The sequence below is a fragment of the Caretta caretta genome, chromosome 21 (assembly GCF_965140235.1).
Source record: "Caretta caretta isolate rCarCar2 chromosome 21, rCarCar1.hap1, whole genome shotgun sequence".
Taxonomy (NCBI): Eukaryota; Metazoa; Chordata; order Testudines; family Cheloniidae; genus Caretta; species Caretta caretta.
In genome coordinates this window covers 8161752-8173801 of record NC_134226.1, presented here as the reverse complement: position 1 = coordinate 8173801, position 12050 = coordinate 8161752, and the positions used below count along the sequence as shown (strand labels likewise).

At 51.9% G+C, this 12050-nt stretch overlaps 1 protein-coding gene across 14 annotated transcripts in view; it reads right to left on the bottom strand.

Moving 5' to 3' along the window:
• Positions 1-12050, bottom strand: part of PLEKHA6 (pleckstrin homology domain containing A6) — a 139081-nt gene that overhangs the window by 52949 nt on the left and 74082 nt on the right. Inside the window, exon 1 of one of the 14 annotated variants that reach the window (XM_075122060.1) lies at positions 1234-1254. The exons of the other annotated variants lie outside the window; for them this stretch is intronic. The gene's annotated coding sequence lies outside the window, so the exon portion shown is untranslated. Of the gene's footprint in view, positions 1-1233; positions 1255-12050 lie in introns of those variants that run through there. 14 annotated transcript variants of the gene reach the window in all.

Genomic DNA, 12050 nt, shown 5'->3' with positions numbered 1-12050 from the left:
CACTGAATGCCCACCGATGAAGTCTCCATGCAAACAGCCAGACTCTGCATAGAGTCAGCAAAACGGTGAAAGTTGGAGCAAGAAAAATAGCTACCACGACCGCTCATCCCTCCACCCAGCCACTTGCAAGTTTCACCTGAATGTCTGAGATAAGGCCAGGGTTAGAGGATATTAAATGTTTGCTGGTAGAAATCCTGCTAAAAGGAGGGCTTCCTGCTTAGCACCATTACTGCCCAAACCCCAGTACCCTTGGCCAATACTATTTCTCTTTCAGTTGCTTCCTTCCCTCCTCGGTTAGCTTAAAGGGCTTTTGTTAGCATGTGCCCCAGGTGAAAGAGGGGGGAAATCTCATTCTCCAAACTGGGCCAGCCGTATTATTATTTTTATAAATAAGGAAGCTGATTTAACAAAGAAATTGACACCATTAAATAACCCCACTTCCTTACTGCTACTTTTCTAACTAGATCTGATGGGCAGGGGAGGGGGGCTGTATTTTGGTTGCTCTTGGTTGCACCTGGTTTTAAAAATAATCTCATAAACACCAGTGACTTTAGAAGGATCACAATGGCATTACATAGGCAGGCGAGAAAAGTCCCTTCTGCCCCCACTCTAGCTTGCAGGGAATGTCCATTCAAGGGGAAGCACCTTTTGCTATAGCAAGCGTTTCTGCACCCAGGAGCGGAGATCCTGGAGGGCCCCATTCGCAAAGCTGACGTTCCCGGTGCTGCCGGAATTAGCGTCTGTGGACGGGGCTCAACCATACGGTTCTTAGCCTGCCTGCAGCTTTTGGTCAGAGGTTCATTCATTCTGCCAGCCGGCAGCAGGTTTCTCTTTATCCTCGGGCACAGTTCCCCCACCCCAGCTTCCATCCTTGGTAGCTCCGTGCAGCTCCTCCTGGCACTCATTCAATTGCCTCCTTCCATCCCACCCACCACCCTCTCCTCCAGCTTCCCAGGCCCCCTCCAAAGCAAAGTCACTTCCTCAGAACCTCCTTAAATAATTCCTCTCCTGGCAGCTGCCTTGCCTGACCCGGCTGTATAAACTCTTGAGTTAAGCATCTCCTCTGAAGCACTGCAATGCAGCAATTACTGACCAAGCTGAAGTTCCCTCATCCACTTCATGACACACAGACACACACACAAAGCCCCCCATAGGCGACGAACCGGGCCTGCCTTCCTGGCCTGCTTCCTCTTCCCCCCGCCAGCCCTGCTGTTATCACCAGGTGAGCCCTACCTGACCCGACGGTCTGCCCGGAACTTTAGCATCGTGACAGGTCCCCTTGCCAAGCTCAGCAGGGATCCCCAGCTACAACCATCCCGTGGGAGAGAGGTAAGTCTTCCTGCCACTCCAGCGGCTCTTCTATTGCACTAGGCAATATACCGTGGGGGATGATCCTGCACTGGCAGGGAGACAGAGTGGGTGATCTAATAAGCTTTCCATCCTTATCTTCAACTTGTCCGATTCCCTTGAGTTCCACGCTGGTTGCATTTGCTTCCCGCTCCTTCTCTCCCCCCTTTATTCCTGGGCACACGCGGGGGGAGAGAGGCACCCGTTCTCTCTAGGCAGCGGGGTCTATTCTGGCCCCGTCCAGGCTCATCATTCAAAGCGAACGACGCTTGCAGCCTCGCGTGTCGGAGCAGCTAGCAGGCATGCCGAGCATGGAGTGAGAAGAAAAAAAAATAGATCCCCAGCACGGCTACCCAAGGAGAGAAAGGTGAAGGGCAGAGACACGGCCGCACACTCATGCGGCAGGTGCAGACAGAGGAGGATTTATGCTGCAGCCTGGCCGTACCCACTTGGGCATAAGGGAGCAGCTCTTTGCCAAGCTGAAGGTGAAAAGCGGAGGGTGCTGGGTTTTCTTGAGACACAAACACTCGGCTACCCTGACCCCTCCCGGGGAATTATTCGTATCCCGCGCTGGAGAAATCTGCAGCTCAACAAGGGAAGGAGCATGCTACAGGGATGGGAGTGATTAGACAGACAGACTGACCGACCGACCTCTGTCAGAGTAAATTGCAGACACACTGAGCAGACGTTTACTGCTAACCTGGGTCATGGCACAGGATTTATTAAACTGGGCCCACCCCCTGCTGCTCTTTTTTACAGTCGCTCATCTTCAGACAGTTCTAGTGTGGCCTTATATTCCTCCCTGCACTTAGTCTCTATTGCTTCTTCCTAGGCGAAGGCCCAGCGGTCTCCTTTTAGGAAGGGAGCGTGGCCTGAGAGTCAGGATTCCTGGGTTCCATTCCTGACCAGACTGCCCTCTAGACTAAGAGCTAGCACAGGGGGCTGAGAGGCGGAAAAGCTGGGTTCTCCTGACGGTGGGACTGATCGCAAGAATGCTTCCCTTGTTCCCAGAGCGGGGTCGTTAGGGTTTATAAAGCCCTGTGCAACCCCAGATTTAAAGGGGAAAGCACTGGAGGCCGGGGGCGGCATCACTGACACAGCAACCCACTCTCCCCCTTAGGCCAACGCTTTAAAAAGCACATTTCAGTCCATCCCAATTGTTAGCATTAGATGCTGGGGTGGGGAGGAGGGCCGGGGGGAATGAAGCAGTGACATTTAAAGGAAACCTCCAAACAAGGAAGTAGAGCTTGGGATACCAGCTGGCTTATATCACACAGTATTTCGCTCCCCCTTGCCAAAATCGCAGCAGTACAGCCAGCCCGGGGCTGCAAGCACCTTGGCACGCTACCGCCGCAGAGCTCTGGGGAGGCGCGACGTATCCAAAGGGTGTCACGAGTAGCCGGCGAATCGGCACTTCTGCTACCATCGTATCATTCCGCTGGGTAATTCCAAAAGGCCGTCGCTTCCCGGAAGCCCTTAAAACCAAGCCAGCATCCCGAGGGGACAGGCGACAGCCCATGCGGCAACACTAAGCTTCCCGCTCCACCGCTTGGGCAGGGAGACAAAGACTCTCAGGCCAGAAGGGACCATTATGATCATCTAGTCAGACCTGCTGCGTGACCCAGGCCAATGGGAGGACAGGCAGGCCTGGAGGATGGATGCTCATCCCTCTTGTTGCTCTATAATATGCTGCATCTGTGTAGACAGTTGATAGAAAGACCACCGCTTATGGACACATGCGGATGTGTAGCATTGTGTGTGAATCAGTTAATTCACTGCCTCTGGTTGCTGGTGTGCAGCTCCTGACACTTCCAAGCTGGAGGGAGCAACATTTGTTCCTTCCAAGGAGCTGCCTCTGGACAACACAGGTGTCCTGCCCTCCTTGGCTGCAGTGAGAGTGGCAGCCTCAGGGGGAACCTTTAAGATGGGGGTAGGGGATGTGGAATGATCTGACCGGACTTCCCACCACCACACATGTACGTGTGCTTGGATGTGACTCCATGTTACAGAGGTTCCCTGAACTTTAGCTGGAGACAGCTCATTCTGGGCCTGGGGCCCTCACACGGAGGAGTTAATCCTAAACAAATGAGCTGGGCTCTAAACACACAGCGGGTTCCTCATCCATCCCTGGCATGAATCAGGTGTAACCTCCTGGAAGTCCGTGGAGAGAAGGGTCAGGCCCCAAAACACCCACACATTAGCCCCAGCCCCATTCGTCACAGAATTTTTAATTCCTGGCGTACGCTTCTAGTCACTGATCTTCAGACTGACCGTCTAGCTTCAGTTCATCCTGACAGCAGCCAACTTTATTAATTCCGTTGGGGATTCAGCCCCATTCACAGCTGGATGCATAACACAGAAACCCCACACAGGCTCCTCTGAGCCCTGAATGTGTCTGCACTGAGATCACGCAGCTGTGCTCGAGGAAGGCGCTGTCCCCTCTCCTCGCAGCAGTTACCAGATGAGTTGGACGCAGGAGATATCTCCTCCCCTGGGCCCTGCCGAGAGTGGTCCCAGCAGAGCTAGGCAGGGGAAATGCTGCCTAGTGCTTAGAGCAGGGCTGTGTTATCCGCAGGGAAGAAGGAGCCAATGAATGATTTGCCCAAGGCCACGCACTGAGTCGGGGCAGAGCCAGGATTAGAATTAGGGAACGCCTGGCTCCTCTGCCTGTGCTCAGGCCGCTGGGCCTCACCCTCTCCAGCGCATCCCTCTGGCTTATGGCAGCAGTGGGAGAAGTTTGGATATTCAAGGCACGTACCGATTACGTTACTCATCTCAGTGAGGTGGGAAGGGAATTTGAGAGGGTGGGGGATAGAAAGCGGGGAATAACAACTCCCTGGGGGAGGAAACTCTGGGTGAGATCAGGGTGCTGCACTGATTGCCCTAATGCTGGGGCATAATACAGGCTGCCAGTTAAGAAGGGTTTCTGGGGGCACAGCAACGGGTACAGGGAGAGCATCTCGCCTCCCCAGCAGCAGGGACCCGAGTGTCAGGTTAACCACCAGTGCTTGGCAGCTGGGCCAGCAATGGAGGAAATGCCACAGAGGTCACTGTCGAAATTATTGCCTCTGCATCCTCCCTGGTTTTATGCCAGGCTTTAGGAGGAGAGGGGCAGCCTGTCCTTAGCTCCTCGATCCTCTCTCCTTCTCTAAATCACACGCAGTGGCCATTTCATGCATAAGCACCATCAATCAAAGCCAATAAGGGACAGAGCTGAGTACCTATAAAACTCCCCACACATGATACGCATATCGCCCCATCTGCTTTGTGGCCTCGGACAAGGGGAGGTGTCCCCCACAAAGCAGTTGTCTGTTTCCTAATCAGTGCCGCTCGCCTCTGGAACATCCTGATAACTAGCCAGTTTCACAGGCCCATAAATGTCTCTTGTATTTTACTTCTCCAGTTATAATTTGTTGTATCAAAGGAGCACCAAGACCCCCCACAGAAGATTGAGGCCCCATTGTGCTAGGCGGTACATATACAGCAGAACCTCAGAGTTACAAACACCAGAGTTAGGAACTCACGGGCCAACCACACACCTCATTTGGAACTGGAAGTACGCAATCAGGCAGCAGCAGAGACCAAAAAAGCCCACAAATATAGTACAGTACTGTGCTAAACTACTACAAATAAAGGGAAAGGTAGAAAAAAGATTTGACAAGGTAAGGAAACTGTTTCTGGGTTTGTTTCATTTAAATTAAGATGGTTAAAAGCAGCATTTTTCTTCTGCAGATTAAAGTTCCGGAGCTGTATTAAGTCAATGTTCAGTTGTAAATTCTGAAAGAACAATGATAACATTTTGTTCTGAGTTATGAATAACCTCCATTCCTGAGGTGTTCGTAATTCTGAGGTTCTACTGTAGTGAGAACCTCCGCCCCAAATAGCTGAGAGTCAAAACAGACAAGACAAAGGATGGGAGAAAGGAAATATTATTACCCTAATTTTATAGAAGGGGGAGGGAGAAGTGAGGCACAGAGAAATTAAGTGACTTGCTCAAGGTCACACAGATTGGACCCAGCTCTCCTGAGTCCCAGCCCACAAGACCATCCTGCTCTGAACAGACTAGAACCATCTTACACGTATGGTACACAGTGCCTTTCACTCGAGATGCATTCCCTGCTCTGAAAAGTGTACCAGCACCTCTGAAATGCAGCCACCTCTGGGGGGTGTGAGAGAGACAAACCAACCAGGAGAAACATGGACCCAGTGCAGCAGGACAAACCGCCTGTCATCATCACTAAAACAGCTCTGCTTAGGCTTGGGTGTTAAGGGTCTTATTTTTAAGGTTAAAGCACGGTGGAATCTATACTAGGCCAGGGTGAAGCGTGCCCCACTGCTCAGTCACTGATGCCATCCCCCTCAAAGTCCCCCATCTACTAGTGACCTGGGCCCACCCTCTTTAGGTTGTGAAATCTACCAGGGTCTCACCCAACAGATGCCAAGGGTGCAGTTTATCTCCTATGCGTCACCCAGCCTGGGCAGTAAAACCAGAATGGTTACTTTCCTAGTCAGTTTCAGTGGGCAGCAGCATTGTGTATTTAATGATCATTTGACAGAGCTGAGTACACAGTGGATCGCCGGAAGCTTACGCTCCTTGGAGCGCCACCCGTTTTCGTTAATAACCAAAACATCCTTATCACGATCCCACCCACAGCTGGGAGTGCACAGTCCCTGCTGACTGGCTGACGCAAGCCATGGTACTTTCAAAACACACTGCCCCGGCACTCAGAAACACCGCCTATAGATAATGAGGTGCATTGCTCGGCTCTGCCCAGGGAGACGCTCTGCTCGCTCTCTAGTGCGTTTACACAACTGCCCAGTGAGAGGAGGGGAGGTATATTAGGTCTCAGCTTTCCTGATTTCTTTTCAACTCATCTCTGCCTCTGGTGACTCATCTCTGTCTCTGGCTATTAGTCACGATGGACAAGGATGGTGTCCCTAGCCTCTGTTTGCCAGAAGCTGGGAATGAGCAACAGGGGATGGATCACTTGATGATTACCGGTTTGTTCCCTTTGGGGCACCTGCCATTGGCCACTGTCGGAAGACAGGATACTGGGCTAGATGGATCTTTGGTCTGACCCACTATGGCTGTTCTTATGTTCTTGTAGACCAAGGTAACTTACTATGGCAACTTCCCAACATCATCATCTCCTTAGCTGCAAATCAATGACAACCCTTCACTGGTGTATTACCCCCTACATAAGTATCTCTTCTATGCACCACACAGGCCTTCATAAAAATCCCCTCCGTGCAAAGCTGTTCAGAAATATCCCCCCTCTGTGCAGGGTAACCTCCATAAACAGAGTCAGCCTAAGGCCATGGCGGCTGGAACTGTGTCAACAGCAGTGGAGAAGAGCTTAACCCTAAGAACAAAGAACCTCAGCACAAGATAAAAGGAAGTTTCTGCAGTGGAGCTGGAATTTAGGAACAAACATCCATGCATGGCCTTGTACCCCAAGTCAGTGCTAACGCATTGGCAATGGTGTGACGAACAGGAATCCCCCTTCGGTGCCCAGTCTGCCCCCTCCACCTCCGGTTTGTGATGGACAGAACAAGAGCAGTCATGCTTCCAGCAGCTTTGTGGAAATGTGCGGTGGGCCTCTGGAAACGGGTCAGAACCAGCAGCCTGGATTTAAGCTCTCCCAAACCTTGGGAAGTTTCAGATCTAGATCCAGGCCTGAACTACTTGGCGACGAGTGGGTCTAGCTGTGCTCTCTATATACAACCCAGTTCGTTTCAGGGTTATTAAAACCAACACGTGGGGGTATGTACGCATGCATGCACCCGGAGTCCTGCACACAAGATCAGCTTAGTGCAGTTCCATACGTCAGCGCCTCTAACTTTAGTGTACAAATGCCCTAAAAAGGAAGTTCAGCAGGAAGGGGTGGCCCTATCCAGGCTTCCTACTACAGCTGCCAGAAAAATGCAAATTCTTTTTCCATGGGGAATTTTGAACACATTTCATTTTTATTCAAATTTCCCATGGTTTTTCCCCCCCAGTTTTTGAAAACTGACTATTTTAACTGAATATTCAAATTTGTTTTTCCTCAAAAAAAACCCAAATATTTAATTGAAAATGAAAAAAAAAGTTTTCTACACAACCATTTTTCAAAGAAATTACGTTTCCACAGATACATTTTGACCAGCTCTACCCTCAGACTCATCCTCCACTTGTATCTTCATGAGATGTCTGAGATGGCATTAACGTAAGAACAGCCCTACTGGGTCAGACCAAAGGTCCCTCCAGCCCAGTGTCCTGTCTTCTGGCAGTGGCCAGGTGCCCCAGAGGGAATGAACAGACCAGGGAATCATCCAGTGATCCATCCCCTCTCACCCATTTCCAGCTTCTAACAAACAGAGGCTGAGGACACCATCCCTGCCCATCTTGGCTAATAGCCACTGGTGGACCTATCCCCCATGAACTTATCTAGTTCTTTTTTGAACCCTCTTATAGTCTTGGCTTTCACAACATCCTCTGGCAAAGAGTTCCACAGACTGACTGTGCATTGTGTAAAGAAATACTTCCTTTTGTTTGTTTTAAACCTGCTGCCTGTTAATTTCATTTGGTGGCCCCTAGTTCTTGTGTTATGAGAAGGAGTCAATAACACTTCCTTATTTACTTTCTCCACAGCAGTCATGATTTTATAGACCTGTATCATATCCCCCCTTAGTTGTCTCTTTTCCTAGCTGAAAAGTCCCAGTCTTATTAATCTCTCCTCATACGGAAGCTGTTCCATACCCCTTATCATTTTTGCTGCCCTTTTCTGATTCCAATATATCTTTTTTGAGATGGGAGACCACATCTGCATGCAGTATTTAAGATGCGGGTGTACCATGGATTTACATAGAGGCAATATGATATTTTCTGTCTTCTTATTTATCCCTTTCTTAATGATTCCCAACATTCTGTTCGCTTTTTTAACTGCCGCTGCACATTGGACAGGACGTTAGTCTCACGATACATGGAAGAGCCCTAGGGTGACTACAGGGTCCTTTTTCAGTCAGTGGAGGCCACTGATGGATTTAAAGTACCTGTAAGCCAAGCCCTGGATCAGACCCGAAGTTAAACAGAGCAAAGGGTTACCCGTGAGTCTCCATTCAAGTTTTCCCCAGCTGTGTCTAATTTGACCGGCTTGTGTTGTGTTCGGGTGGCATTGTTCCTAACTCAGATACTGTGCCTTATGCTCCCCATCACCATTAATAAAGGTCTCAGTCACAGTGTTAGTCAGCCACCGATTCAAGATCTGCTTGGCAATATTAGTTACCAGCCCCACCGGTGACCAATGAACGGACAGCGGGTGGTATGATTCCCCCGCCCCCCCCCGACCTCCACCTTCCTGCCCTTGTGGCAAGCAGGCACCGGTTTTAGTCTCACCCCAGGGAAAGAGTTAATCTGCCAAAGGCTGGGGATATTTGAATACAGGCAGGCGGAACAGACAGTTCCCGAGCAATGGCGGAGAGTCATGCTGCACGCAAGTCAGAGCCCAGGCAGCAGTGGATAAGGACTGTACTGCACCCTGGTCAATATGAGGGTAGCACACACAGTGAGCGTGAGCAAGGACTGCCCTGCACGCGAGTCAGCTCCAGGGTAGCAGACGCAACCACCTGGGCTGCATCCTGCCACGGATCTCTAGAGACGCAGCAGGGTACCTGCTGGCAGTCTCATCTTCCTTCCATGCAATATTCATAGGCTCAGTTGTCGATGCATCAACATTACACGCATCCCTCTGGCCAGCTCTCCACCAGCCATCTGGGGCGTGGTTTCATTTCTTTGGCACGGGGCCTCGCCCCAGTTCCTGCAAACAGTTGTTTTCCTTGATTTTATTTTTTTGATTCTTCCCTGCCCCCTCCACGTGAACCACAAGCAGGGCCTAAGGGCAGTGCAATTTGTGAGCAGGCCATTCTTGGCAGGAGCTCTGCCGTGTCCCTCTCACCTCCACGCAGCCATGTTGAGACGCTTTCTGAACAAAGCTATGGCTCAGAGCCAGCCAATGCAATACCCCAAGGCTCAGCAAGCGGCTGGACTGGCTTCCAGCGAGGCCTGGGTGCAGTCACCTATGCCCCTGCCTTCCTCGCTGAATCACAGCCAGCCCCCGCCCCCCCCAGCACACCCCAGCCTCACCTGCCTCGGGCTAATTGGCAGCTGCTGCCCGCAGTTTACAAAGTGACTCAGGCTCCTCTTTAATTACACTGGAAGCAGGGGAGGTGGGCACCAGCCACATGGCTCACTTCTGTGCTTCTCTTCCCTTCTCTGCAACGGTCAGATCTCTGTAACCTAATGGGCAGAACACACACCGCCCAGCAGTGACCTGGCGGGCATCTGCGTCCCAGGGCATGGTGGGGTGTGCACCGAGCCACGGCCAATGGCCTCAGTGTGGGCCCTGCTGGAAACGTAACCCTTCAGGGTGACCCCCAATGCTCTCATTTTGGACAGGTTACAGTAAATCACAAGGCTGGCACCCACCTGTGGATATACAGGAAACCAACCCAAAAATCAGGCTTCCTGGGACAGAGACCGCGGGGTGAAGCTCGCTCTAATGATTATCCAGTGACTACGCTCATGATGACCTTACAACATCTTTCATCTGAAGGATCCTAAGCCGGATGCCCATGTCTCTGAAGCCACAGGGGCTCTGCATGCAAGGCCATTGCAGGCTCTGGTTTTTAAGTGGGTCTCTTCATAGCAGCCAACATTTTCAACGGTGGCCACCGGTTCTGCCTCCTGTGGGCACTCGGCACCCCTGAAAATCCGGCTAAGGCGGCTCAAGGTGCACACGCTCACAAACTGAAAAGCCAGTGGCCACTTTGGAAAGCCTGACTGAGGGTTCGTTTCCCCACCACTGAGATGCAGCCTCGTGTCTGGGTTGAGACAGGACAGCTGTTTACCTATCTCCCAGGAATACTGGGATTAGCCAGTTAACCAAACTGTATACCCAGAAGCCAGCTTGGGAGAGGAAATGAAGAGAACCCCTGCCCCGCCCCCGGCCTATTGAAACCCCAACGGGGAATTCAGGTACAGAATTTAACTCTGCCTACTTTACACATCAGCTTGACTAACGCAGCGTCCAAACCCCATGTATAAGACGACATGCAATTACCATGACAAGGTGTCATTACAAAGGAGGCAGTGAAGGCCTGGAAGAGGAGGTGATCGCACCCAATGGTGGAGTGGAATGACCCTCTCCCCCACCCCCATGAAAGACACTAGCTCCCCACCCCCTTGCTTGAGATAGTTTCCATTTCTCCCTGCAAAGGGTTTGGCCGGAGAGAGGGCCACCCGTGTGAGCCACCGCCGCTAAAAATACACAGTGATTCAGGTCCAACAGGCCTATGCCCGCAGGGCTGCAGCAGGGGGTTTCCCCTTCGTTACACAATTGGTTCCTTGACTTTGGCTGGTTACATTCACAGAGCGGGCACCAGCCGTGTTGCCATCCACGGGGATGCAGCGCCTTCGATAAGCGGGCACCAGCCCAGGGCAAGACTCACCCAAGCTGTTCTGAGCCACAGCAAACCAGCTTGTGGCATTGGCATGGCCACAGCTGTTTGCTTGCCAGCCTTTGGGTGGAAACTGGAAATCTGTGGAGGGCACTGGGCAGGCAGGGAGTGCCAAGCATGCGAGGTGCGGGGGGGCACTGGACATCCCAGACACTGGCTCTAGCATTGGAGGGTATATGTTTAGTACACACCTCCAGATCAATGCAAGGGGATGCTTCCTCATGCATTTGCCTTCAGCCCTAGAGCTGGCTAGACTTCATCCTAGGGTACGGTCTCTCTGGGGCTCATGCGCCACGAGAGAACGTGCCCGGGTGTCGCACCGAGAGCGAAATGCAGCCACCACATCCCTCACTGTTGGCCGGGACTGATGTGGTTAACCACCCTGATTCACACACACACACACACACACACACACACACCCCATGTGTGGGATACACAGGCTAATGGAAACCATCTCCCCGAGCCCCTGCCCTTGCTGGAGCATCTGGGATTCCTGCAGGCCCGAGGTAATGGTCAGACTGGTGGGGCCTTCATGAAAGGGGAGGAAAAAAAAAAAATCCAGCCCAACCTGGGCCTCCCCTCTGCACTGAGCTGTTTGGGTGCTGAGCTCTCAACCCAGGCCAGACTGGAAAGGGAGATGGGAACTGGGATGTGAGGGAGGGGGAACCCGACACATCCACCCCTTCCCCCAGTTGTCTCACCTGTCAGAGCCCACAGTACAGATCCCCCCCCCCCAGAGCCTGCTTCCATTTTCGCTGGAGAGGAGCCGGGGGCTCCAATGAAATCCCACCAGCATCTGCACTAGGTTTATATGAAAGCACAACCCTGTCTGCTCCAGCACCCCAACCAAATCTAAACTCAGACGCTTCCATTCTGCCCCGCCCCACTCCAGCTGTTTCAGATGGAAGCTACTCCTCCCCTCTCTTTCCCACCCTCTCCAAAGCCCTGTTGCTCATGCAGAACGGGCTACCTCCTCGCCCCCACCCCAGAGACAGCTGCATTTCAGCGGCAGGCACAGCGACGGGTACGAGCTCTTTGAGGCAGCAGGGACCATGCATGTCAGCAGGGGCTAAGGATTAACTGGGCTGTCGTTGGAGGAAAGTCAACATTTGGCCAACAATTTGCCGTAACCTTTTCAAAAGCGAAGAATAAAATGATTTGTCTAGAGATTTTGCACATGTTCTTAGACACGGCTCTGGGGCAAGGAG